Below are 27,266 nucleotides of genomic sequence, written 5' to 3' on the forward strand. Positions count from 1 at the left end.
CTCAGAAGCCCCATTTATCCTTGACTCATGTATGCATGCACGACAGTTTTTACCATCCTTCTCGAGACACCCACAGCTGGTCTAACTTTGGCCACTCCATAGGACCGGGCAACACCCTCCCCAGCATCTGCTCCGCCCTATCTGGGACTTCCCTGCAGCACACAAGGCCACTTATCCCAAGGTCCTTTGCGATCCATCAGCAGAACTGCGATTCCTGTTTTGAACATTTTGAAAATGTTCATAAAGTCATGAAAACTGCAGTATAGCCATATTTTCAGCCTTTGTTGCTACAAGTCCTCATATGGCCTCACCCGTACACAAGGTCTGACATTATACAACATTACTCTCCGCTGTTCTAAGTTTACGATCACCGCTTTCATAGAACCAGATGACTTACTTTTGACAAATATCCTGTTACAAAGGGGATCTAAGCGACATGATTCACATGGTCCATACTAAACTGTTAATGTGACCTATCTATGGATTTCACCTCCAACCCCCCCCCCTCCCCACACCCTCCCCCCTTACCATCCACATTACACAACTTATATTATGTGCTAGTAATATGCACCGAAAATAAAGGAAATATGCAGGAAACAGTTTGTGAGTTTTTGTATGTTAAATAATCATAAATTATTGGAGTAATCAACACCAGTTACATGAATACGAATTACAAGTAAGCACAATAAAAGTTGTGAATTGCTGAATATGTGAAATTAGTTTTCATCATGAACTTGTTCCCTTGTTTGAAAGTCTATGAGTGAATTCTGAATGACACCAAGGAAGTAACTTTCAACAGGACAGCGTGTGAAGATCCAAACTTCGTGTGAAGAAGGGCACTGTGTGATGAAGAAAAGAGCAGAAAATCTGAAGATCTCCTAAAATGGTATGAGGTACATTTTGCAACGCCTGAAAGAAACTGGCTTGGTACAAGACAGGAAAAGGCCAGGAGGACCCAGAAGAACCTCCCTAAAGCAAGACAAGCATTTGAAGTTGCTCAGATTATGTGATTGAAGAAAATCAAGTCAGCAGCTGACGAATGAAATGAGAGCAGGCCTGATCATTAACATCTCATCCAGCACTGTGTGCAGAAGGCTGATTGCAGCAGGTTTCTCTGGCAGAGTTACAGCAAAGAAACTAGTGCTGAAACCACAGATTTGAAAAGACTTCGATTTGCAAGTCAACACCAAGATTGTGTAACTGAACAATGGAATCAGGTACTCTAGTCTGACAAATTGAAGTTTTAACTTCTTGGATCTAAGAGACGCCACTTCAGATGCCAAAAACCTGGAGAACGATCTGGCACACAATGTTTGCAGCCTACTGTTAAACACGAGGGAAGCTCAGTGACTGTTTGGGTTGTATCTCAGCTTTTGGTGGAGGAAAACTTGTTAAAATCAATGGGACGCAAACAAAAGAGATGTACAAGCAGATACTGCAGCACTGCACAGCACCCAGTAGAAATCATTTAATCCGAGAAGGATTCATTTCCAACAAGATAATGATCCAATACACACTTCCAATATAGTAAAACAGTATTCGGAGAACAATGTGACAGATGATGTGCTCCAAGTGTTGGAATGGCCACCGCAAGTTCCGGACATGAGTCTGAACAAGGCCATACGGGATTACCTGGAAACAGAGAGGAAGAGGAACTCCACTAGCCTTAGAGAACTGTGGAATGTACTACATACAGGTGCTTCAGTCATATACATGAGGCATGGGTAAAAGAGTGATGGCACTCAAGGAGTATTAACTGGAACTATAAAATGACACTGTTATTGTTACTTGCTGAAACAGTTTGTTTCAAGTGCATTTATAAAGGCTATTAATTTACAATTATTAACACATATGAGTGTTACCACCAATAAATTGAGCAATTTACCAGTCTGGGAGGTCGGTGGTTCAAACTGCGGCAGAGTCATAGCAAAGACTTTTGTGCATGCTGCTTCCTTGCTTATATATGCAAAGGTTGGCCAAGCAGACTTTTCTCACAACACATTTACGACATTAATTGGAAGTTATGAACTGGTATGGAGGGATTGTCGAACTCTGTGGCCCACACGCCGACATACCCTCCGTGTTTTGTGCAGTCGTGTCTGTGCATATTTCACAGATGATCTTGTCCCAAACAATGCCTGATGGTGAATGCGAAGTTGACATTCCTCATCTGTTTAGTATTCCGGAATGGTGCAAACGCTGTAACAAAGCAGGGCATTATTGATTTATTTTTCACAGCTGAGTGGGTTCTTTCAAAACTATATGAAAAAAGAGACAGGCATAAATCCACTCACAATCAGATACTTTGCATTATGCATGCTTCAATGGTAATGAAACCATCTGAAATTTAATACACACAGAGTAATTAATCAAAAAGGTTCCTTTTTTTCTTCTTCTGTTTTTTACTATTCTGTGTTCTATTTGTCTGGCAGAAAGGTTATCTGAGATTGGGAAATGACAGTCTGCTTTGCAGCTGAAAAGAAAACTTGTTTCCTAAAAGCTGCTGTGTGCATTGAATTGTTTGTTTACAGACACACAAGGAAAGCACATAATCTGCACAAACTTTCCTTACTCAGTTTGGAAATATCTACCTCTTGAAATCCATAAATCACACACAAAAACACTCAGACGCACGCACGCGTGCACACACAGGCACACACACAAACACACACACACACTGGTTATTTTTCCTCTGATGCAAATTTGAAACAACCAAGTGCAATAATGTTTGTTTCCTGAATATTAGCAACCGTACATCAAAAAATTCATTAGGAATTGAAGCCAGGCCATAACGAGTTGATTAAAATTCCATAACAGCCAAACCCTAAATTTAGTGCAGAGCTACTTTAATAAATCAAAGCAAAAGAAATGTCGTAAATCAAGTTTGTTTTTACACACGTCCTGAGTGTTATGTGTCAAGTAATCTCGATGAACCCTCTCCTTGTGTGCGTGTCCACCTGCAGTTACTTTGTGTTCGTCCCCAAGAGAACACTCCCTCCTCCCTGAAGTCAGTCACTCCTCTTGCAGGACGAGGAGGATTTTATTTTCCCTGCACTTCAGTCACTTGCTTCAAGAATGCAGAGATTTACTCCCACGAGTGTGCAAGGTTCCAACAGTGTGAAGGCTATTTCACAATGTTGCAATGCGACTTATTTATGCCAGCATGAAAACAAATTAACAAGACTTTTCAAAGTGTTTACTCTCAAATGGAATGCTGATGTATTTATTGTCGCCCTATGGGATATAGTGTGTGTGTATGTGTGTGTGTGTGTGTGTGTGTGTGTGTGTGTGTGTGTGTGTGTGTTTTTGTGTCATATGTCATTATATATATATATATATATATATATATATATATATATATATATTTATATCTATATATATTTGTATTTCTTTATTTATATGTACATATAAATATATATATATATATATATATATATGTATATTTATATTTAAATATATGTATATATGTACATACATATGCATCCCCTCTGAATCTGGAAGGTCAGTGGTTCAAACCTCTTTTGAGTCATATGAAAGACTTGAAAAATGGTACAAGCTGCTTCCTTCCTTGAAACTCAGCATTTAAAAGGATAGAGCATGGAAAAAAAAATGCGAGGAAGCAATGGCAAACCGCCCAGTATAACCCTTGCCAAGAAACTACTTCAGCAGCAACAATGCCATGTGAACAGTATGGTACATCAACATCAACAACTTGGGATATATAGGCATATATATATATATATATATATATATATATATATATATATATATATATATATATATATATATATATGTCATTACATATATGTATATATTGTTATGGCTGTGGAAATTCGCATTACACTATAAAGGGCCCTCAGGTGAGATATCTCTAAGTACATGCGTAGTTAGCCCAAACCCGTGGTATAGAGGGAATTTATATGATCCATCCGGGCTGCGACGCTTTGATTTATCCATTTTTCTGTTCTATCTTATATTTCAAACAAACAGCATCTCAACAACCATGCCATCCCCACCACAGCGCCAACCACACCACAAAGATGCCACCTCCACCACCGACGCGACCACATCATCGCTTCTACAACCATTCGCAAACACCACCACCTTCGCCTTTACCTTCATAACTTCATCCCACATCATCGCTTCTACGGCCATTCCCAAACACCACCAGTCAACACCAAACGTCGTGTTCCCGGAGCCGTTCGGCCATGGAGGCCGAACGCTTCGATCCGCGGATCAGGAATGCTTCACGCCCACTTCTCCTCCGTCCAATGGGCAAGCGCGAGGTGGCTTGGCCCCGCCTCCAGGCGCGTGTAGGTGAATTCCATCTATGTCCGTCTATGCAAATTTTAGGATGAAGGGAGGTTCACGCCCATTTTTGCCCGACCAATGGCTGACCGGGGGGCGGTGTGGCCCTGCTTCCAATCGCGTTCTGATCCAGGAATTTGCATATCGGCGCCTCTTGAGAGCTATAAAGATGCGAGCGGAAGGCGACTCGGCGAGTTGGTTGTGAGAGAAGCGAGAAGCGTGGAGCGTGGAGCGTGGAGCGTGGAGCATGGAGCGTTGAGTGTTGGGGAGCGGAGTTGAAAGTGGAGCTGGAAGAAGTGGAGTGTGCGCGGTGGAGCTGCAGGCGGCGGGTCGGGGAAAGGGAGCTCGGGTCCGAGGAAAGGAGGGCGGCGGTCAGCGACGAGGTTGCGTTGTGGGGGATCGCTTGTCTCGTCGCGGGACCCAAGCCAGCCAGCCACTCCCCTCCCCCAGGGCATCAACAATTTCTCCTTCCCCCGCGCTGAGATAGTGCAAAGGGGGCCCCGTTCCTCCCCCACCCCAAACGTGGTGCCAACGAGCACGCCAGGGGCACGGAGTTGGGGCACAGCGGCGCAGACATTTTGCGGCTTGCCCGCCAACACGTCACGAGGACGCGGGTAAGACCTCCCCGGTCTCGCGGACCTGGCCGCTCCTCGAGGTCCCGCGCACATTTGGCCTACGGGTCTCTCTGCCTCATTGTCGGTGAGGGTGGCTTCCTTCTTTTGCTTTTGTGTAAATGTGTGTTGGCGCCGTCTGTGAAGTAAAACTGTAAGTGTTGCCATGTGTACGCGTTAGGTCGGTGTCAACTGTTTTCTTCTTGCCTTTGCTTTTTGTGTATTCTGTATGGCTGTATATACGTGCTTTCCGTGTGTCGCGTAATAAAATGCTTTCTTGTTGAACTGTGCCAGTTTCGCTTCGTCTTTTCTCTATTTGAATCTCCATCTTGCATCACGTAAGGGGTTCGGAGTGGGTTCAACATCCCGGTAATTAATCTGAACCGTCCAGGTCGACGATAACACCGCTCGGTTATCCCGATAGTATGGAACGGGCCGCCCAAGCGGCTCGTGTTCCGGAGTCGACCTGAGGCGAGGTACGATCGCCCGGTTAACCATCTGCATGGGTACTTAGGTAGGTCGAGTTTGGCGAACAACCCTACCCTACGTGGGTGGCCGATTGGCACGATTGTGGTGAGGTCGAAAGGCCCACCCATGACTAGCTCCCGGTGTTGTTCCGAGAGGGTCACGACAGAATTGTCCGTCCAGTGGGCGACGTGCCGCGATTCAAGTTACGTGGCCGTTCGCACGCCGACGGGCATGAATTCGCAACACTGGTGTCCGGGAGTAGGAAACAAACTCTCCCGTCTCCAACTAAATTCACGAGAATCGGTTCAGGGGTGAGAGGAGCGACCCCCGATTCCCACCAAATTACGAGCGATCTAAATTAATCTCTTACGAGAAATAAGATGGAGTTTCAAGGCGAGCGGGTGCCGGGGGTGGAAATAAATGTGGTCATGTAGAATCCATGGTCCAGGATGGAGACCCCGAGCAGGAAATGTTTGAAATGCAGGAACAATTTCCCCCCCAACCGAACCCAGAACCCGAAATAGGCGCGGCAGCGGCCGCGGTGTATGACACCTCCCCTCCTTCTCTCTGCCAAAACCCCCTGATCCTGGCCGAATCGGCTCAGCCGAGCGCACCCGACATGGCCCAGCTATTCGCCATTCTCGCAGGAATCAGTGGGGATATGCAAGGAATGAAAAACGAAATAAACAACGAAATAAAAGGCATGAACGAAAAAATGGATACAAACACAAATAAAATAAAAAACGGAATGAAAGAAACGCGGGTTAAGTTGCAGCAAATAGGCCGAAGCCTGCAGGCAGGCACGGAGAGAATGTTGGCAATAACAGGGGAGCTCAAAATGGCGGTGCCACGTGTGGGAGCGAACGAGCTGGAGGGGAGTGCAACGGCTGTCAGGCCCGCAATGGAGGTGGGTGAGGGAAAAATAATTTGGGGGACGTGTTGGGCGAGAAGTGTGGAGGTGACGGAAAAAGTGACGGTGACCGAGAGGGAAAAACTAAATGGGGTGACCGAAACGTGTGAGACGAGACACGAGGTGATGACAGAAAGAAGAAAAGAAATAATAGTTGAGACAAGGGAGATAACAAGGGAAGAGACGGAAATAATAGAGACGCGGGAGATGGGAACGATAGATGGAAGACTACACAATCCAGACGGGGTTAAAGACGCACACACACACACACACGGAGTTAGTGGAGGACGATGAGGGTGAGCTTGCGGAGCGTGTAGGGACCCGGTGCGAGCAGCTGGATGGCCTCCTCCAGGAACGAGGGGAGGGAGTATGCTCCCTTGAGGCGAAACACGACCAGGCGGGTCCGATCGTGCCGAGCGAGGGTGAAGGGGCGAGTGCTGTGGACGGGTGCACGGAGAGCTTGGGGGGTATTGAGGCCCCGGAACCCCTTGTGGTGGCACTAATCCCCAGTGCGGTGGTCCCGGTGTGTGTGGTGTCGAGGTGTGTGTTTACAAGTGTGGCGAAATGCGTGCTGCGACGCACGCATAGCGCGGATGCAAGGGCGTGTGTGAGAGTGACCGGGTGGGTGACAAAGACCCCGTGTGTGGATGAGACCCCAGGTGTGAGTGTGCCCCCGTGTGTGGAAGTGACCCCGTGTGTGTGGTGAGGTGGCAAGTGTGCCGGAGTGAGTGCCTCCCAGCACTCCGGGTGTGAGTGAAAGCCCGTGTATGAGTGAGACACCGCGCGTGAGTGTCACCGCGTGTGTGAGTGGTATGGTCCGTGTGAGAGAGTGGGGAACCCCTCGAAGCGCGAGGCTTGGTTTTTTTTTAATGCGCACGGTGACGTCATGGCTGCACGTGTGGTTGAAATCCGGCAGGAGGGGTTGAATCCCTGCCGGATGGTGCCGTCCGGAGGAACGAGGTACACGTGCAGCTGCCATGACGTCACGGGCAGGCACAAAGTGCGCAGGTTGCGAGTTGCCGCGCTGGTCAGGTCAGGTCAGGTATGGGAGCATGTGCCAGGACAGCACGTCGCTGCGTCCATTTTCCGCCGGTACTCCAGGGGCCTCCGTCTGGCCATCCCCCAGGCAGATGCCAGGCCCATCCCCATCTCCTTGAGATGATGGTCAACCTGTTGCAACCATGAGGCACGTGGTCGACCCACAGGCCTCCTCCACTCATGAGACTCCCTCGCTGAGAGAATCTGGTGAGCAGGATCAGAGTCAGGAAAACGAGCCACATGTCCATACAGCCGCAACTGACGCTCACGGACTATGCAGGTAACAAATCTCATCCGAGTCTCTCTCAGCAACCGCTCGTTGGACACAAAATCCGACCAGCGATAGCCAAGGATTCTCCGAAGAGACCTGGTACCAAAGGAATTAAGTCTCCGTCTCAGATCCTTGGTCAGAGTCCAAGTCTCGCACCCATAGAGCAAGACTGGAAGTACCAAGGACCTGAAGACTCGGACTTTCGTCCTCCCGCACAGGTACCGGCAGCGCCACACCCCATGATCCAGTGAATCCATGACTCCCCAGGCCCGACCCAGACGTCTATTGACCTCTGACTCGCAGCCAGCAGAGACATGAATATCACTGCCAAGGTAAGTGAATCTCTCCACGACCTCAACATCCTCACCACAAACAGACACAGACAGGACAGCAGCATCCAAGATGTCACCGAAAGCCTGGATCTTAGTTTTGACCCAAGAAACCCGTAATCCCAACGGCTCCGACTCCTCATTCAGCACCCCGAGGGCCCCCAAGAGGATGTCTAAAGTCTCCGCAAAGATGACTGCATCATCTGCAAAGTCAAGGTCCGAGATCTTAACATTCCCAAATGACGCACCGCAACTTGATCTCTCCGACATCCTCCCTAGAATCCAGTCCATACAAGTGCTGAAAAGTGTGGGGGCAAGTACACATCCCTGACGAACTCCAGTAACAACTGGAAATAAGTCAGAGATGGTACCACCACACTTCACAGCACTCTCAGTACCAGAGTAGAGTTCAGACATCAGATCGATCAGTTTTGGTGGCACCCCACGAAGACCAAGAATCCTCCAGAGGACATCCCGATTCACTGAATCGAACGCTTTACAGAGATCAACATAGGCTGCAAGCAGCCCCTGCCGAAACTCTCGTCTGCGTTCGGTGAGGACACGAAGTGCAAGGATACGGTCAATCGTTGACCTCTTTGGTGTAAAGCCTGACTGCTCTGGATGCTGGTGCTCAAGCAGATGGTGGCGAACCCAATCGAGAATTATCCGAGCAAAGACCTTGCCCGGCACTGAGAGCAGCGTCACCCCTCGGTAGTTGTTGCAGTCTTGGCGATCACCCTTCCCTTTCCAGAGAGGGACAACAAGGCCCCTCTTCCAGTCAGTTGGGATGATGCCTGTGTTCCAGGCAGAGCACAAAACTGCATGCAACGACACGAGTGCAGCATTTCCACCAGCCTTGAGAAGTTCGGCATGGATGCCACAGATCCCTGGAGCTTTGCCCCGTTTCAACTGGTTCACCGCAGCCCGTGTTTCCACAAGCGTAGGTGGACCACAGTTGATTCGAGGGTCAGCAACAGGGATTGTAACACCCTTGACGTCCAACTCGACAGTTGGGGGATCAGCCTGGTACAACCGCTCAAAGTAACCGGCCCAGCGGGCCTTCACTTCATACTCCTCTGTCAAGAGCCTACCACTCTCTGCTCGAACTGTAGTGCTCCGAGGGATGGGCTTGGATGAACGTAATGCGCGAATTCCTCTGTAAGCGGGACGAGAATCACCTGTCCACAGGTGATGCTCTACCCCCTCACAGATTCCTCGCACATAGGCCTCCTTGTCCACCCTCAGTGCACGTACAGTTTTACGCCTCAGCTCCCTGAACAGCTCAGCTCTGCCATTCAGCCTGGCCCTGCGACTCTGGTCTATGGTATCCAGTGTCCCTTGAGAGACAAAATTCTTCTTTGCCCTGCGGTGAGCTCCAAGGCATCCACCGGCAACATCAAGGACGGTGGTCTTGAAGGCGCTCCACAACTCTTCAGGACCCCCCAAAGCACCCAGACCCCCCAAGTGTCCACTCAGCCTGTTCGCAAACTCCTCAGCTACTCTCTCATCCCTGAGCTTGGCAACATCCAGCCTCGGCTGGGATGGTACCATTCTCCAGGATTTAAGGTGCAGCTTTAGAGTTGCTACAACAAGCCTGTGGTCAGTATTGAGGAACTGAGCACTCCGGTAGACCCTGCAGTTCTGGATCATCCTCCAACGACCGTCAATGAGGACATGGTCAATCTCCTTTGCCACACCGCCAGCGTTGGAATACCAAGTCCAGCGATGAGCTTGTGGGCGCTGAAACCATGAACCAGCCACCCTAAGTCCATGACTTCTTGCAAAGTCAAGGAACTTAGTGCTATTCTGGATCATAGTTCCTGACCCATGGGGGCAAACACACACCTCATAACCGTCCCTATCAGTTCCAGTCGATGCATTGAAATCCCCCAAGACTAGAAGTGTATCTCGTCTGGGGCACTGATCAACCACAGACTCGAGTGTGGCGTAGAATGCATCCTTCACGGTGAGATCACTCGCCTCAGTCGGAGCATAAACAGAGACCAGGGAAATGACACCTAAGGAGTGACGAATCCTTAATCTCATAATACGCTCGTTGACCGGTGTTACCTCAATTATCATTGGGGTCAGCTTATTGGACACAGCTACAGCAACTCCTTGGGTATGGTAACCATCAGAGCAACCAGACCAATAGTAGGTGTAACCACCCACCATTATCTTGCCGCAATCCGGTCTCCGAACCTCAGAGAGAGCTGCAATCCCGATGTCCAAACGCTTGAGCTCAGATGATAACAGAGACAGGTGATCATCCTCTCTTAGGGATAGGACATTCCAGGCACCCACCCGAAGGGACCGCCTCAGGTTAACCCAAGGAGACTGCCGTCTGGTGGACGACACCTCAGCACCACTCCGACACACTCTCCCGCAATCTGACCCAGGGATGTTATCCCGTGGTTTCCCTCCTATCAAAGATTGGGGGTCCCGAAGGCTTTGCCCCAATCCCGTCATCCGGTGAGCTGCCCTGCGAAGGGAAGCTGCACAGGAGGTACTCCCACGGAGTGGGTTTTTGAGAGAGAGCTTTTTTTTGAGAGAGCTCTCCCACGGAGAGCGCTGGTGCTGCGCATTTAAAAAAAATAAATAGCAAGCCTCGCTTTCGGGAGAACAGGATTCCCGGGCATGGGGTGGAAGACCCCTGCCCGGGCACAGGAGAACACTAGTTAGGGGGAAGGGTTAGCTTTGCGAGATCGGCTCCATGGGGCAGGGGTAAGTCCTCATGGGGCCCGTGGAATGGATTAGGTAGAGGGTTTTAGTTGAGATTTAGGAGGGGAAATGAGTTTAGGATTTGGGGACAGTGACAGACTTTGGATGTGTAGAGGGGACGTAGCTTAGCTACGTAGCTTAAATGGAACGTGCTGTAGTGTAAGGGACGACGTGGGAGCACGAGCTAGTTAGGGGAAGTAGTCAGAAGGATGGCTGAGTTCAGCGGTGTGAGTTGAAGAGTGGAAAGTGTACATGAAGAGTGAGTGAGGCCAGCGGGTCTGAGTGTATGGAGTGAATGTGGAATGCATGGTGCGATGAGTGATTGGGGGGGAGGAGTGACTCCCACCCAAGGGACCCCGGGGTCAGTGTGGAGTGAGTTAGCTGGGTTAGTTAAATTGACAAAATGGAGGTCGTTTTGTTGTTGGTGGGAATGTAGACTCGATACCCGTTTGGAGGGGTGCAGGAGCCCTGTTGACGGGCTGGGAGCGTGGCTGCGAAAGGGGAGTATCGCTGAGTGGGTACCCCGGGCACCAGGCTAGTCGGCCGCGGTAGGCCAAGGGCCCATGGAGGGCTGGGATAGTGTAGTGGGCATGGGTGCGCCCACATGATGCGGGGGCCCGGGGCGCCATTAGCCGCGTGGGCAGTGTTGTGGGCACGGGTGACCCTCGGAAAGGGGCCCGGAAAGCCAGCCTGCCACGTGAGCGTTTCAGGGGAGTCGCCAGGGAGGGCACTCCCCAGTGTTTAGGGAGCTGGTAGGCTCGGAGGCAGTGTTGAGCCCGGGGGTGCCATAGCTGGAGAATCGGCAGAGGGTAGTTCCTGACAAGGGAGCCACACTGCCCAGCCACGAAATTGTGCGGGGCCACGAGTGTTAGGAAAGACAGGAGAGGAAGAAGGGGATGAAGAATCCTCGTGATCCTGGATAAGTGAACTTCTTGGATAAATGACCTTCCTGGATAAGTGACCTTCCTGGATTAGCGACCTTCCTGGATAAGCGACCTTCCTGGATAAGTGAACTTCCTGGATAAGTGACCTTCCTGGATCAGCGAACTTCCTGGATAAGCGACCTTCCTGGATAAGCGACCTTCCTGGATAAGTGACCTTCCTGGATAAGTGACCTTCCTGGATAAGCGAACTTCCTGGATAAGCGAACTTCCTGGATAAGCGAACTTCCTGGATAAGCGAACTTCCTGGATAAGCGAACTTCCTGGATAAGCGACCTTCCTGGATAAGAGACCCTCCGCATGATCGAGAGCTTGAGAGGCACAATAAAAACTGCAGGGCAAGGCCCGGAATTTGCGAGGACACCAACACAGGTGACGGGAATCTGGGTTGTTAGAACCGATAGCTCAAGCGAGAGGTGCTTCTTGAAAGCCCCGGGGTAGTTTAAGAGTTAATGGTTCGGGTAGATTAGGAAGTGTACCCCTCCGCACCATCCATCCCTTCGCTCTCGTTGTGGGCCGCTGGACCCACTTTGGGTTAGATCGCTGAACTCCGAGGAGGCCATCCTGAGGCTTGAGTTGGGCCTCGACACAGGACGCTAGCTCTCCCTTATTCCCCTCCGGGAAGGGAACGTAGGGGTGCGGAGTAGGCTCGGGGACGATAGGTTAGCCGAACAAAGACAGTAAAGGGGGTTAGGGGACGAAATTATAGTGGGGAAGTAAGGATAAAAATAAAAACAACAAAAAAATTAATTGGGGCTAAATTGATTTTTACAAATTAAGGGAGTGGGTAGGTACAGTGACAGGCAAAGGCGATAGTTGGGAGGGAGACATTTAGGTAGGTCCGAGCCCGCCTTCCGAGTGGCCAGTATCACCACACTCCCTCCACCAACCTCCACTAAAAGGCAAAGGCTGGCCAACTTCATCGGCTGTTGTTTTGCTGCGAGGCCTGTACCGGCCGGATCGTCTGCAGCTGTTTTTGCTTCAAGGCCTGTGCCGGCCAGCTCATCTGCCGGCTGTGTTTACTACAGTAGCCTTGCCTGTCCACCTTTGCCACGCCAACTGCCCACGTTCACCAGCCCCCGTTCTGTTTTGATTTTCCCCCACCCCTTGTTCAATGCCATGTGCACCAGGATCACCACGCAAGTTTGCAAGAACTGCCCTGTTGGCAGCTACAACACGGCCCTGCAGTGGCGGCCCGTGCACCGGATGACTTTTGTTTTTCTCCCTGCAGAGTCCATTGATCCTGGGCCATGATTAGTGTAGAATTTGCAAGTAAGATGTACTGTAAATATGAGTGCGCCCCCGGCATGTATGTCTCACGCCGGCAATTTTATTTAAGTCGTCTGAATGAGTGTGTTTGTCAGTTAGTTACTCAGCCCTCAGGTTATTTATTTTGGGGAGACGAATAACATGAATGTCGCACTCAGGGATCCGTAGGTAAAATGTACTAGGGGAGAACTACACATGATGGCACACGAAAATTTGACGACTCGGGACGAGTCTGTAAAAAGGGGAGGGGGTAGTGTTACGGCTGTGGAAATTCGCATTACACCATAAAGGGCTCTCAGGTGAGATATCTCTGTAAGTACATGTGTAGTTAGCCCAAACCTGTTGTATAGAGGGAATTTATATGATCCATCCGGGCTGCGACGCTTTGAGTTTGCCATTTTTCTGTTATATCTTTTATTTCAAACAAACAGCATCTCAACAACCACACCATCCCCACCACAGCGCCAACCACACTACAACGATGCCACCTCCACCACCTACGCTACCACATCATCGCTTCTACAACCATTCGCAAACACCACCACCTTCGCCTTTACCTTCACAACTTCATCCCACATCATCGCTTCTACGGCCATTCCCAAACACCACCAGTTAACACCAAACGTTGTGTTCCCAGAGCCGTTCGGCCATGGAGGCCGAACACGTCGTTCCGTGGATCAGGAATGCTTCACGCCCACTTCTCCTCCGTCCAATGGGCAAGCGCGAGGTGGCTTGGCCCCCCCTCCAGGCGCGTCGGTGAATTTCGTCGATGTCTGTCTATGCAAATTTTATGATCAGGGGAGGTTCACGGCCATTTTTGCTTGACCAATGGCTGGCCAGGGGGGCGGTGTGGCCCTGCCTCCAATCGCGTTCTGATCCGGGAATTTGCATATCGGCGCCTCCTGAGAGCTATAAAGATGCGAGCGGAAGGCGACTTGGCGAGTCGGTTGTGAGAGAAGCGAGAAGCATAGAGCGTTGAGCGTTGGGGAGCGGAGTTGAGACTTGAGCTGGAAGAAGTGGAGTGCGCGCGGTGGAGCTGCAGGCGGCGCGTCGGGGTAAGGGAGCTCGGGTCCGAGGCAAGAAGGACGGCGGTATGCGACGAGGTTGCGGTGTGGGGGATCGCTCGTCTCGTCGCGGGACCCAAGCCAGCCAGCCACTCCTCTCCCCCAGGGCATCAACAATTTCCCCTTCCCCCATGCTGAGATAGTGCAAAGGGGGGCCCCGTTCCTCCCCCACCCCAAACGTGGTGCCAACGAGCACTCCAGGGGCACGGAGTCGGGGCACAGCGGCGTGGACATTTTGCGGATTGCCTGCCAATGCGTCACGAGGACGCGGGTAAGACCTCCCCGGTCTCGCGGACCTGGCCACTCCTCGAGGTCCCACGCACATTTGGCCTACGGGCCTGTCTGCCTCTTTGTATGAGAGGGTGGCTTCATTCTTTTGCTTTTGTGTAAATGTGTGTTGGCGCCGTCTGTGAAGTAAAACTGTAAGTGTTGCCGTGTGTACGCGTTAGGTCGGTGTCAACTGTTTTCTTCTTGCCTTTGCTGTTTGTGTAGTCTGTATGGCTGTCTATACGTGCTTTCCATGTGTCGCATAATAAAATGCTTGCTTGTTGAACTGTGCCCGTTTCGCTTCGTCTTTTCTCTATTTGAATCTCCATCTTGCATCACGTAAGGGGTTCGTAGTGGGTTCAACATCCCGGTAATTAATCTGAACCGTCCAGGTCGATGATAACACCGCTCGGTTATCCCGATAGTACGGAACGGGCCGCCCAAGCGGCTCGTGTCCGGAGTCGACCTGTGGCGAGGTACGATAGCCCGGTTAACCATCCACGTGGGTACTTAGGTAGGTCGAGTTTGGCGAACAACCCTACCCTACACGGGTGGCTGATTGTTATGATTGTGGTGAGGTCAAAAGGCCCACCCGTGACTAGCTCCTGGCGTTGTTCCGAGAGGGTCACGACAGAATTGTCCGTCCGGTGGGCGACGTGCCGCGATTCGAGTTACGTGGCCGTTCGCACGCTGGCGGGTGCGAAATCGCAACAATATATATCATTACATATATATGTATATATACGGTATATATTTTTCATTATATATGTATATATATATATCATTATATCATTGTATATATATATAATTATATCATTGTATATATATATATATATATATATATATATATATATATATATATATATATATATATATATATATATATATATATATATATATATATATATAATGTTCAGTCTTAACAAAGCAGTTTCTTGGCAAGACAAGAAACATTCATATAAACAATGTATATCTAATATATAAAGCTCTTTCTTACCAATGACTGACTGACTGACTGACTGACTGATATTATGGATCGGTACCTTCTGGGTAACGTCAAAAGCTAAAATTTTGCGTGCCGATGGACATCGAAGCTGGTACACCAGAAAATTCACAGAATCATCAGCCAACATCCATGAATGAAAATATCAATAAATGAAAAAAGAAATGAAAAAAATGCAGGTGAATGACTCGAGATAATGGGGAAGCACGGTAATTTTGTGTGCCAATCGACATCGATGCCAATACACGAGGAAAAAAAAATTACAGTACCTTCGGAAAGCATCCGTAAATGAAAATATAAATAAGTGAAAAAAAATGAATAAAACCAAATGCAGATAAGCGACCCGAGACAATGGGGAAGCATGGTTTGTATGCTTACACAATGTGTAAGCACACACTGCTAGTATATGAATATATACATATATATATTTTTTATTTATTTATTTATTTATGTATATATACATATATGTATATATATACACACACACACACACACACACACACACACACACACACACACACACACACACACACACACACACACACACACACACACACACACACACACACACACACACACGGCAAGAACATTTTTTGTATATCTTTTTGAGGAATGGTATGTTTTGTTTTAAATGTATTCTATGCAAAGATAGAAATCGTCAAAAGTCAATTCTAGTAATAAAACTCCTTTATAATGGTAAACCTGAACAAAGCGTGGATGCTAAAAGCATGCAGATGTAGATTGCAACATGACCTTTGTGTACAAAGCATCATTGCGGCTCTGCCAATTCAATATCTCCATCCACTCACATTAAATGGGTAGCGAGATTGTGGGAGAGAAGGGGGAGGGGGTGTTGCATTTCACCCAGGTGATTTACTGTAAATGTAGATATGAGCAAGCTCTGTGGTTTTGGGCTGAGATCCACCGAGAGAGAATGAGTTTCAGCTGCCTGTCATTAATCATATTAAGCATAAGGGCTTTGGCACCTGTGGTACGCATTGCCATGCCGCCTGCAGCTTTCCTGCATTTTTCTGTGTACCCCGCTGGTAGGAAATTTCATCACATCAGCCCGGCTGATCTAATATCGCAGATGCGTATAATATCTGTCAATCTGGGCTATGTTTTAAAACTGTCAGACTTTATTTCAATAAATGCTAGACCATTTTCAAAGCCTTCATCTTTATGCACGCTCCTTGATTTACACTCGCCATCACTTTTTAGGATGCCTTTTAAATATTAATGAATTATCCTGCCCGTGTTTCATTATGTATTTAAAGTGAAGTATGTACTGCTGAAAGCTGGATTCTGGACCGTTGTAGTTGGCTGCTTGGATGTCCCAGCGTTGTTGATCTGATTCAGAAAAAGAGGGTGGAACAAACATCTCCACACGTTATATACCATCCAAAAGGGGCAGTGTACCATGCTTGATCATATGGATACATTTCTATAGATTCCCATTTAGAAAAGCGCTATTAAAAAGATGCCTTAAGCATAAACAATATATTTGATACGGGAGATGGATATAGCAGAAAGGATACGAGGGAATGTGGGGTTAAAAGGTAAATTGTGGACTATAAACGGAGATAAGAAGCATGTATTGTGCAGACGAGGAGAGGAAAGAGATCAAAAGTTCCCTCTTTTTTGCATATTTAACAAATAAGCAATCCCTTAGAGGCTTAATTACTATAAATATATAAGCTTGAGCAAAGAAATGCTTGTAGTTGGTGGACACCATGAAATTTAAGTGTCATAACTGCAAAAAAAACTTTGTTTGAAGATTTTTTTTTAAAGCAGGAGTCACAATAAAACTTGAAAGAGGAAGAAAGGTTTGAAAGAGTAATCGTGATGTAATAGAAAGAAGACATAAATATTAGGTGAGGAAAGACAAATATATTGTCTAGCCCATTATACATTAGCATAATGAGTGGCTATACCAACGAGAAAGAAGAGTAGAAGACAACAGTAGAGAAGAGAAGACGAGGGGAAAGACCATGGAAGTATTGTGATACTCCTCGCTCCTTACCACCCTCCCTCCACCCTCCCATCTTGTACCTTGCCACGCTCTGATTGTTCAATGAACATGGCATGAACATCCCAGCACGCGATCCCAAATCATGAGTGTTTTGACCAGCCTCGGTGACAGAATGGTTGGAGCATAAGCTCTGAGTCTGCAAAGTCAGCAGTTCGAACCCTGGCTGCGTCATACCAACTAAGAATTAAAAAATGGAATGTGCTGGTTCCTTGGTTGATGCCCAGCATTTAAAAAGGATAGAGCATAGACAAACAACCACAGGTTGGTTATAATAGTGCATATTTTGAAGGGCCCAATGGCCTCCTCCTGGGTTAAAGTTCCTTGGAAGGGAACCCATGTTATTATTATCATTATTATTACCCCACGCATGTGAAGAGAAAAGCGAGGTTAAGCAATTGGTTCACTTCTATCTGTTCTTCTGTCTACGAACGTCAGTTTATGATGGAGGAACAACTCGATTTCAATTGAATGTTATATTTTGAACATGAATCAAAACATGAATCTGCAGTTTAGCAGAACTTTGGCTTTGGATTTGGCAAATTGTATGAAATGTCGTCCCGATCGCACATGTGCACAGAGGAGTGATTTTTTTTTCTCTGTCTGCCTATCAGGCAATCATAAAAAAAACTAAAGATCATTCTGAACAGGAAACTTACTGTTTTTTAAGGATGTTACAAAGGACACAAACAAAAGGCACGAATAACTAATGTAACTTGTGAAATAAGGTGGTGTAAAAGACAATGCATCAATGACGGTAAACTTCCGAAAAGAAGATTTTTTTTTTCTACAAACTTTAAAATCTCTATTTTATTTCAATCGATTTATAGACTTGAACAATGCAGAATACAAATCGGCTTATTGACACTTTCAAAAATATTCCTTTTAGCAGGAATTGGATGAACTCATGGCATTTTACGTCATCTCGACCAATCAAATTTGTCGCTCGCAGATCCTCCCCACACCGTTTTGTTTTCTCAAGACTGCGCAGGGTAATGTATTTTATAAACTCTCAAGTTATATTACTGTTATTAGTAGCAGAGTATCCACCCAATTGGCGATCTTATTCCAAGCATGCAACACATTCTTCTGACACATCCCTTTATTTAGGCGGTGTATAAGCAACAGAGACCGCTGCCTCAATCGCTCCAGAATAGTTTTTTTTAAATAACCCGGGTTAGCTACATGAAGCAAAAATATGCATACTGCTTATGTGCATGTATTATATATCGTGGTTGTAGAGCTCGGATAATTCCAATTGCACCCTCCCTCCCCCAAATGAAGAAAATACCAAGATGGGTGAAATTTTTTTAATACCGATAATTGCACAGGCACAACTTCAGGGTGTCTTCATTAATCGATGAATGTTTCAGCTTCCTCGATCAAATCCTCTCGGAGGAGTATATGAAACATACATCATACATGACATACACGAGAAGCACTTGCTCCCGAAGGGAGCGGCCAAGGGGGTTTGTGTTATTATGCTTACTAAAACGTGTAATTCAAAATACTTCTCCAAAATATCTGTCGCTGCGTAATTCAAAACACCTCACTGCACCGTATAGCATGGGGACAGGAATACTGTGCTGTAAATGGTGGACACTTGCAATACCCTTTCCCACCTGGAGTGGCGCTACACAATACACATTTACGTGGAGAATTAAAAAAAACCCCCGATGTACAAATTGGGGTCATGCTGATCCTTTGTCGCAAGTCTGGATGTAATTAGCCCAGAAGTGTAGGAAGAGTAGCGTGACAACAAACGCATATACACACACACACACACACACACACACACACACACACACACACACACACACACACACACACACACACACCGGTCCGTGAATTATAATCAGGATTATTATTGTTATTATTATTGGTTCACGAGCGCCAGCCAGCGTGACCACTATATTCGTTATGTCTGTGTGTCTGTTGTTTGTCTGTTAGGTGGTCGCTAGACTACCGTTATTCTCAGGTTTTCCGTCTGTCTGTATGTATGTAATGGACAGCTCTGGACGCCAGAGGAGTCAACCGATTTTGATGAAACTTGACTGGTAGGTTCATACCAGGATCTAGTTGTATGCTTTTGAGCACGGTTGCTATTAACGCCACCGTTGCCTAGCAACAGGACTTTGAAATTTTTGAAAAAATCCGATAAATATTTTGATATATATTTTTTTCGAAAATCAAAAATCGGCTTCCGCGCTTTTATGCGCACTGTAGTGCCCCTCTTTGTCTTTGTCAACCTCTTTGTCAAAAATTTCAGCCCGATCCATCAAAAACTGTATGACTAGTATGCAATTATATAGCGACCACCCATGTCACCAACCGGCTTGTCTGTGTGTCTGTCTGTCCAGAACATAACTCCGTGGACTTTGATCAGATCTTGATGAAACTCGGTTATGTGTTCGATATCAATGTCTAGTTGTGTTTTCCTGGATGAGGGGGTGCTCCGCTCCCATTGTGGGTGGAGCCACTCCCAAAAAATAGCCATTTTTAGGGGGTAGCCGGATTAAAAATCTATCTTCTTCTCGTGAGTTGACTGAATGGAATGGGTTCTTCGGTATTTGAATAGCAAAATGAATTATCTAAAACTTTTCGTTGTCCGATTTTTCATTTTCGTCCCAAGGTCAAGGTCACAAGGTCAAAAACTTAGAAAATTGCGAATTTTGACATAAAAATCATATGACCGCCCAAACTTTGAGAGCGAGGATGACAATATTTTAATGCATAATCTTGAGTTCATTCCCCACCTAAAGTCTTGAAACCATTTTCTTGAACACCTTGCCCGTGGCGTCCCCTTCAAGTTTATTTTTACACTGATTTCATCAAAGTATGGATATATAATCCAAGGAGTGTGAAATGCCATATAGCCTATATGACGTTATATTGTTCCTGGAATGTTCCAGAGGAAGTTTTGCACCAAAGGTCATAATCCTTGACCTTTGACTTTAAAGGCCACAAAGGTCAAATTTTCAAAGTTGTGGGAATCGAACCGGGTTTTCGACCTTCTTCGACGAACTAACTCCAATAAGCTATAGCACGTATCCTGTTTCCTTATTTTAATGTCCACAACATTGTCTTGTGACCTTTAAAGGTTATACAAAGGTCAAATTTTGAAAGTTGTTGAACGAAACCGGGTTTTCGACATTTTGCAGCTTATAACCCATCACCCGTACCACATCATGTTGATCATTTTTATAACTTGGTCAAAAATTATCACATTGTCTCATCCTTGACTTCTGAAACAATCTACATCGTCAAATACCGCTCGTGAACCATCGTCGTCTCCAGACTTGTTAGTATTATTTTGCATGCGTGTGGACGGATTCATATTTGTGATAAACGGCATATCATGTCCCTGGGCGAAAGGAGTTACTTGCGTTGAGTCCACGAGACAGACTTCCACAAAGCCAACAGCGACCTAATCATCCATCACGAGCATCGTGTCGTGTCCTGACACTTGTGTAAAACGTGAGCGAACCGTGACCCAGGACTGATTTTACACAAACGGCGCATTAAAGATGGCCAGCGCACATCAACCTGTACACAGGAATCAAGTTACCGATATATGGCCCAGTGTGACCACTCCTCATTTTCATAAATGCCAAGGTGAGCCAATGAAAAAAGCCAAGAATTCACAAGGTTTCGGAAAAGTGCTGATAATAGAAAACCTATACACCAAGAAAACCTCTAGAAAATCAAGACGCCAAGGTGAACAACGAAGAGCCAAGATCTTGTGAAAAAGCCAAGGAGTGGTCACACTGGCCATATAATTGGTAGAAATTGGTATGGCCGTATAATTGGTAGAAAAAGTGAATGTTTAATTTTCGTTGTCAAACCTCACTCGTTGAACAAACCCATCTGTCATCCAACCCAAGAAACGCTGCAATCGTTCGTGCATATAATATTAGGGTTTTGACGCGTGTCCATAATGCGCACACCGTGCATGTACGATTACCAAAGGCAAGCATTATTTGCGAGCCATGAAAGCGGCGTATCACCGTCATACAGTGCACGGTAATATAACTTTTAGTGTAATATTAAGCAAGCAACGCCCGCAATGATTTGCGTGACTGTACATATAGACTTAATGGAAAAATCATGATGAACTGCTGATGGAAAGCACGATATGGTTTTTCTCTGCGCATGCATTTTAATGTTCGCACAACACGCACAATTTAGCAGTGGGTGAAATTATGGATTACACTTGGGTTGTTTTTTACTCTTGTTGTTTTGCTGTTACACACACACACACACACACACACACACACACACACACACACACACACACACATATATATATATATATATATATATATATATATATATATATATATATATATATATATATATATATATATATATATATATATATATATATATATAATCTTTTTTGGAGAAGTTCGTGTCCCCAAGCCATTGTGACTCGCCGCACGAGCGCGCATTTGTTTACTGCTTCCAATTGACCTGTCTTGCCTTGACGGAGATCTGGTTATAAAATTGTAACCTTCATTGATCATTCAAGCCATGTAGCCTTAATGATCTAGAACGATTGGCTGAGCCTCAGCCTTGCGCAGATGGAAGTTTATTATGTCGGGTCTTCGAACGAGAAAAATGCAAATTGATGAGAGAGAGAGAGAGAAACACGTGTGTGGGGATGCTTGGAGAGGCTGTAGCTCGGTGTGGGATAGGGGAGACGAACACCTGGTGAACAACATCACTAAGTTGCTGATAATTTGACTAATATTGGCACAATACGGAATACCTGAGACCTGATGGATTGTGTGTGCGTGTGTGTCTGTGTAATATATATATATATATATATATATATATATATATATATATATATATATATATATATATATATATATATATATATATATATATATATATATATATATACATACACACTCACATAAATATATACATATATACTGTCGGGTTAATGTACGCTTCTCCGGAGACCACTTATGCAAATTTTTCCGAACAGCCTCAGAATATCAAGCAAACACAAAGCAGCTTTTCAAATTAGAAAGGCATTCTATTTCTTCCTTTTGATCAAATGAGTTTTAATGAATATTTCATTGGTGCAAACAGCCATGTGTTTTGCATGTGTCCTCGCTATGGCATGCAGCCTTTGAATCAAGCTTTGGAGGGGGGGGGAGTGGGGGAAAGCATCTGCTTTTAAGTCATAATATATTTGTTTGATTTGGGGGTGAAACCTTAAAACTGAAGTTTAAGCGTTGATGTTCATAACATGCACAGGAGCTTGTAAGAAGATGGACGTATTGAATGCACGAGTGTCGTTTGAGTGTGCATTGCAAGATGTGAGCTGTTAATGCGCGATTCTCGGATTTGAGTTGTTCTTAGTGGAATATCAAGGTTGCCAACCCCCAGAAGGATTCAAAACGATGAAAACTACTTATCAAAGCGAATAATCAACCCAAATGTGTTCGCTGCTTATGTTCAAGCACATCACAGACCTCAAACCGTGAGGTCTCGTGGGTGTGCAAGTATCCCTTACACCTGGGAAGGCACAAATGGACCCATAATAACAGCCAAAACCCTTCTTCCTTACTAGTTTACACGTGGGTATAGTCTGGTCTAATATAAACTCACAAGATTTCCCAAAACCTCCATGATATCCTCTCCATCATCCACCTTTTGGATGGGGGGAGAGCATGATTTACTAACACGGCCTACTCCTCAGGGTATAAAATGGCCTCGCCTAAAATACACCTTGGTGTAAACTAGTTGGGGAAAAGGGTTTTGGCTTTTACACCAGCTGTTGCAGTGGGTCGCACTGAGGGTGATAGGAGGAAGAGGATTCGGAGGAGGAAAGAGTTAACAACCTTCAGACGAAGTAGGGGCAATTACCTTGCACCAAAGACCAGGCGCAAGCACGTTTTTGCTTGATCACAGATCCCCGGAGGGGCTCTGCAGCATTACTGTCATAAATATGTAATGGCAACTCTGGATGCACGGGCAGAGGCAAACAATGTGTGCCAGAATCCCAGGAACAGCAGTATGCGGATCATAAATTACAAACACAAGTGACAGCTGGAAGAAGGGGGAAATCATTTCCGATTGGAACAGCACGTGTCTGAAAGATCCCCGTTACATTGGGCATCCTCTTCAAGCACGATGGTCATGATCCCAGATTTACCACGATAATGTGGGTCACCAATTTCTGATTTCAGAGCTCAAGGTTATAGCAGGAAATGTTCTCCCCACCCTTGCAATTCAACTAAAGTACAGCTCGCTCATTGTAACGTGCAGTGAAATAACAGCAAATGTACATTAAGTGATTTCCCCTTCGTTCTCAAATAATACAAGTAAGTTCCCGCACATGGCTAAGTCACCGGACATGCCACAAATTTGACTGTGAACAATGAATGCAAATCTTCTTTGTTGCTTAATTGTTATGGTTATGATCTCCCCGGTACGATGCCATCGATGGCTACCAAACAAATGATTGGCAATACATTTTGTTCTCGTCTGTTGTTTATGATATATGCTGCGAACCTAAAATTTAAAAACCTTTTGAGTGTCCCCATTCAACTCCCTCCCCCTCCCCACTTCCTCACCTCCTTTTGCTCAGTCATTTCACTTAGTTCATTGATCTGCCGTCACCCCACGATCCATCTCACCTTTCATTTTATCTTATCGATTGAACAGGTGCAAGATATCAAGAAGAGCTGGGTTTATATATATATATATATATATATATATATATATATATATATATATATATATATATATATATATATATATATATATATATATATATATATATATATATATATATATATATATATATATATATATATATATATATATATATATATATACACAATGTCAAGGCTCATGTAAGAGCTAAGAACTAATGTTGATTTACCTTCCTTTGCACTGATCCTAACATATTTTGTTTTACAGCGATGAATGAAGTATTCTTTTTTTTAAGTATGATGACTGCATCAGGTATCATGGATGATCTTAAAATATTCCACACTTTACCTGTCACAAAGACCATTATGATGACCATTCAATTCAGTGAGCAAACGTGTTTAATACTGATTCGCGTTGAAGTTTTCACTTTCTCACCTCCCTGTTTCAGCACGCAGAGCAAATACCAGTGAGCGGTGTCGTACATAGGACGCACTCCTTTGGATCACTGCGGATATAGAGATTCCACTCCACGTTTTTTGAGCTTCTTGTGAAATTTTCATGTTTTGTGCAAGATTTGTTTTATTACTGAGCATGTTTGCACTCATCAAAGCAATCCCTTCAAGGCTATTTTTTGAAAGGGGGGGGGGGGCAAGTTTCACCAGACTGTGTTTGATATATTGTTATAGAATGTTTCACTCCAGAAGGTGGAGTGGAAAACGTTATTTGTGATTTATTATGAGTTGCATTTTTTTTGAATATCTCAGTCGTCACTCACGGAAGAACGAAATAATAATATAAAGGCAGATCTACACATTATTTCGAGCTCGCAGGGGCTATCCAGCGCTGCCCGGCTGGGTCATGAACTTTTCCCGGCAATGGTTCTGGGACGTGTTGGACATTGAAAAGCTGTGGAATTATTGGCCTCATGGTGGTTACCTTTTGCCTGCGGGCCAGCGGCAGCACTGCCTGACCCCACATCCCAATATACACTTTATAGTAGCCTTTGGTGGCCTCAAATGGACGCCAAGGCCAACGTGTGAAAACTTAAAACCTTGCCCAGATTCTGAAGTCACATACACCCAAAATTTGGGGTCTCTAGGAGCTGCGGTTCAACCCGTGAAAGAATAACGTACAAACACGCAAACAAACACACAAGCACCTGATAATATTTCTAAGATATGGTTCCAGTGTGATGCTACTCGATTCCATGTAGGATTTTGGTCCAGCTAGGATGGAGTGGTGGTAAACGTTTGTGTTAGGACGCTGTCTGAATTGAAGTGGAAATTGAAGTCTGTGTGGTTCCCCTCAATGACGCCACTCTTCTGGTTCTTGGTGGTAACAGTCTTGGGGATAATAGTATTAGTTGTTTAAGAAAGGTGGTAAACTGCAACCATATTACACAAAGCAACCACTCATTGTTGAGATGAGGCACAAATGGCCTTGAGGTGGTACTGAGCTGATTCTGAAAGCAGTTATTCCAACACACTCCTTACCTGAGCCTTATCCCTGATGGGGAGGTATTGTGGGGGGTCAGGAAGTGAGCCACTTGTTGCAGAGTGTCCCAGCCTCTGTTCTCCTCTTGTAATTATGACGTTGATGTGGCTGGCCAGGTTGAGTTGCTCCTCGATGTTAATGCCCACGATATTGACACTGAAGGAAACGGTTCATGGGGGATGATAGTACATCTGGCTGGGATGTATATTTAATTGGTTCAAACCTAGTGAGAGAGCAAATAAAAAACACACAAATATAAAATGAATAACACAAAACGAACCAATGCAGAAGTGTATGGAGAGTTTTAACGATTCGCCTGGGAGGGCATGGTCTTCATAATAATACGAAGAGTGCTAAGAACAATAATAATCTTGCATAGTACAGTATATATTACAACAGTGTGTGTATTTCTCCGCTTGCTTGCAAATTCCTCCAACAATTTTTGACAAACCTCGAGGAAAAGGTATGTGCATTGGATCCATAATTTGTGTTGCATCGCAACCCCCCCCCCCCCAGAGGCGAATTATCGTAATGAAGGTTCAAGCTCCGTGCAATGTACAACCGTCGCATAGAGATAAATAAATAAATAAAAATGAGGTTAAATGGATGAAAGCTGTGTTATGAATTAGGGGGATATATATAATCATGTTGACCAGACACTGTGGTGTAATGGTTAGAGTGTCTGCTGTGACTGGGAGGTCGGTGGTTCAAAGTCGGTGGTTCAAACCTTGGCTGAGTCTTACTAAATTATGTACTGCTTCCTTGATTGACACTCATTGTTTAAAAGGATAGAGCATGGACAAGCAATGCTGGGAAGGCAATGGTAAACTACCTAGTATAACCCTTACCAAGAAACTGCTTTGGCAGCCTTGACACTCTGTAAAGAGTATGGTACATCAAAATCACAAAAAGGGATGTTGACGTGCACTTCCAGGCTGTGGCTTTCAATGCTCTGAGAGTGGGACTCTTTTCAATTTGGACTCAGATGGCAGGTTGGGTCAAACAGAAAACCCATTCTCTTAATATCCCAAAATGGTTTAATGTAGAGCTGACTGCGCTGCAGAAGTGAAGAAGAATGGCACTCGGTAGAGCACATCCCTCCCCGCCAGGCTGAACGGTGGAGGCCGGATCTGGATCCAGACCTGAACCAAAATTAAATCGGCTTGTTCTTGTTACATACCCAACTCATCCACAATTTTTTGAAATATCATGCTATATATATATATATATATATATATATATATATATATATATATATATATATATATATATATATATATATATATATATATATATATATATATATATATATATATATATATAAATATATCATTTTCAGCCTCATCTCTCAATGGTGAAGAATCACTTATGAAAATTCAATAATTCTCATACCAGATACGGATGCAGATCTTCACCAAATTCGAACCAGTTTTCCTTGTCACATACCCAACCTGTCCACCAAAATTAGTCCGATTTGGTGGTGGAGGTAAGGAGGTAACAAGCAGCATCTCCTTGATTGTTAAACAAAACAAAAAAACAGTTTACTAAAGGCAGACAAAAACTGAAACAAAATGACGCAAAGAGCAATTACAATCACAACTTACAATGCTGTAAGTCAGGAGTGGTTGAAGCATAAGGGGAAGAAATGAAACCACATCAGTGTGGAAGGATCAATAACTGGACAAGTCAGGCTTGTTAGATGAGTGAAGAGAGTGAGCACAAGGATCGAACGCCGGGAAGAGCAGGTTGGAGGAATATGACTGCTCTTCAAGCCACCATGGTGAATGATGAGCCTTCGGCACAGTGGAAGCACCCTGGAGGTTTCAAAAGCACGCAGAATGGCACACCGAACTCAGGTAGAAGAGCTC

General features: G+C 45.4%; 2 long non-coding RNA genes across 2 annotated transcripts in view; one reads left to right on the plus strand and one right to left on the minus strand.

The window, feature by feature from the left end:
* LOC147017512 (uncharacterized) overlaps positions 1-25,404 on the plus strand; it is a 43,494-nt gene extending 18,090 nt beyond the window's left edge. Inside the window, exons 2-3 of the long non-coding RNA XR_015049539.1 lie at positions 2,964-3,106; positions 24,353-25,404. This is a non-coding gene — a long non-coding RNA (uncharacterized LOC147017512). The remainder of the gene's footprint in view (positions 1-2,963; positions 3,107-24,352) is intronic.
* LOC147017513 (uncharacterized) lies at positions 1-25,517 on the minus strand. The gene is made up of 3 exons (XR_015049538.1): positions 25,398-25,517; positions 2,076-2,199; positions 1-1,632 (listed from the first exon to the last, which is right to left on the minus strand). It is a non-coding gene; the product is annotated as an uncharacterized LOC147017513 (long non-coding RNA).
* Between the last annotated feature and the right edge of the window lie 1,749 nt (positions 25,518-27,266).

This window comes from Eptatretus burgeri, chromosome 11 (assembly GCF_056783735.1).
Source record: "Eptatretus burgeri isolate ZD-2024b chromosome 11, Ebu_testis_v1, whole genome shotgun sequence".
Taxonomy (NCBI): Eukaryota; Metazoa; Chordata; class Myxini; order Myxiniformes; family Myxinidae; genus Eptatretus; species Eptatretus burgeri.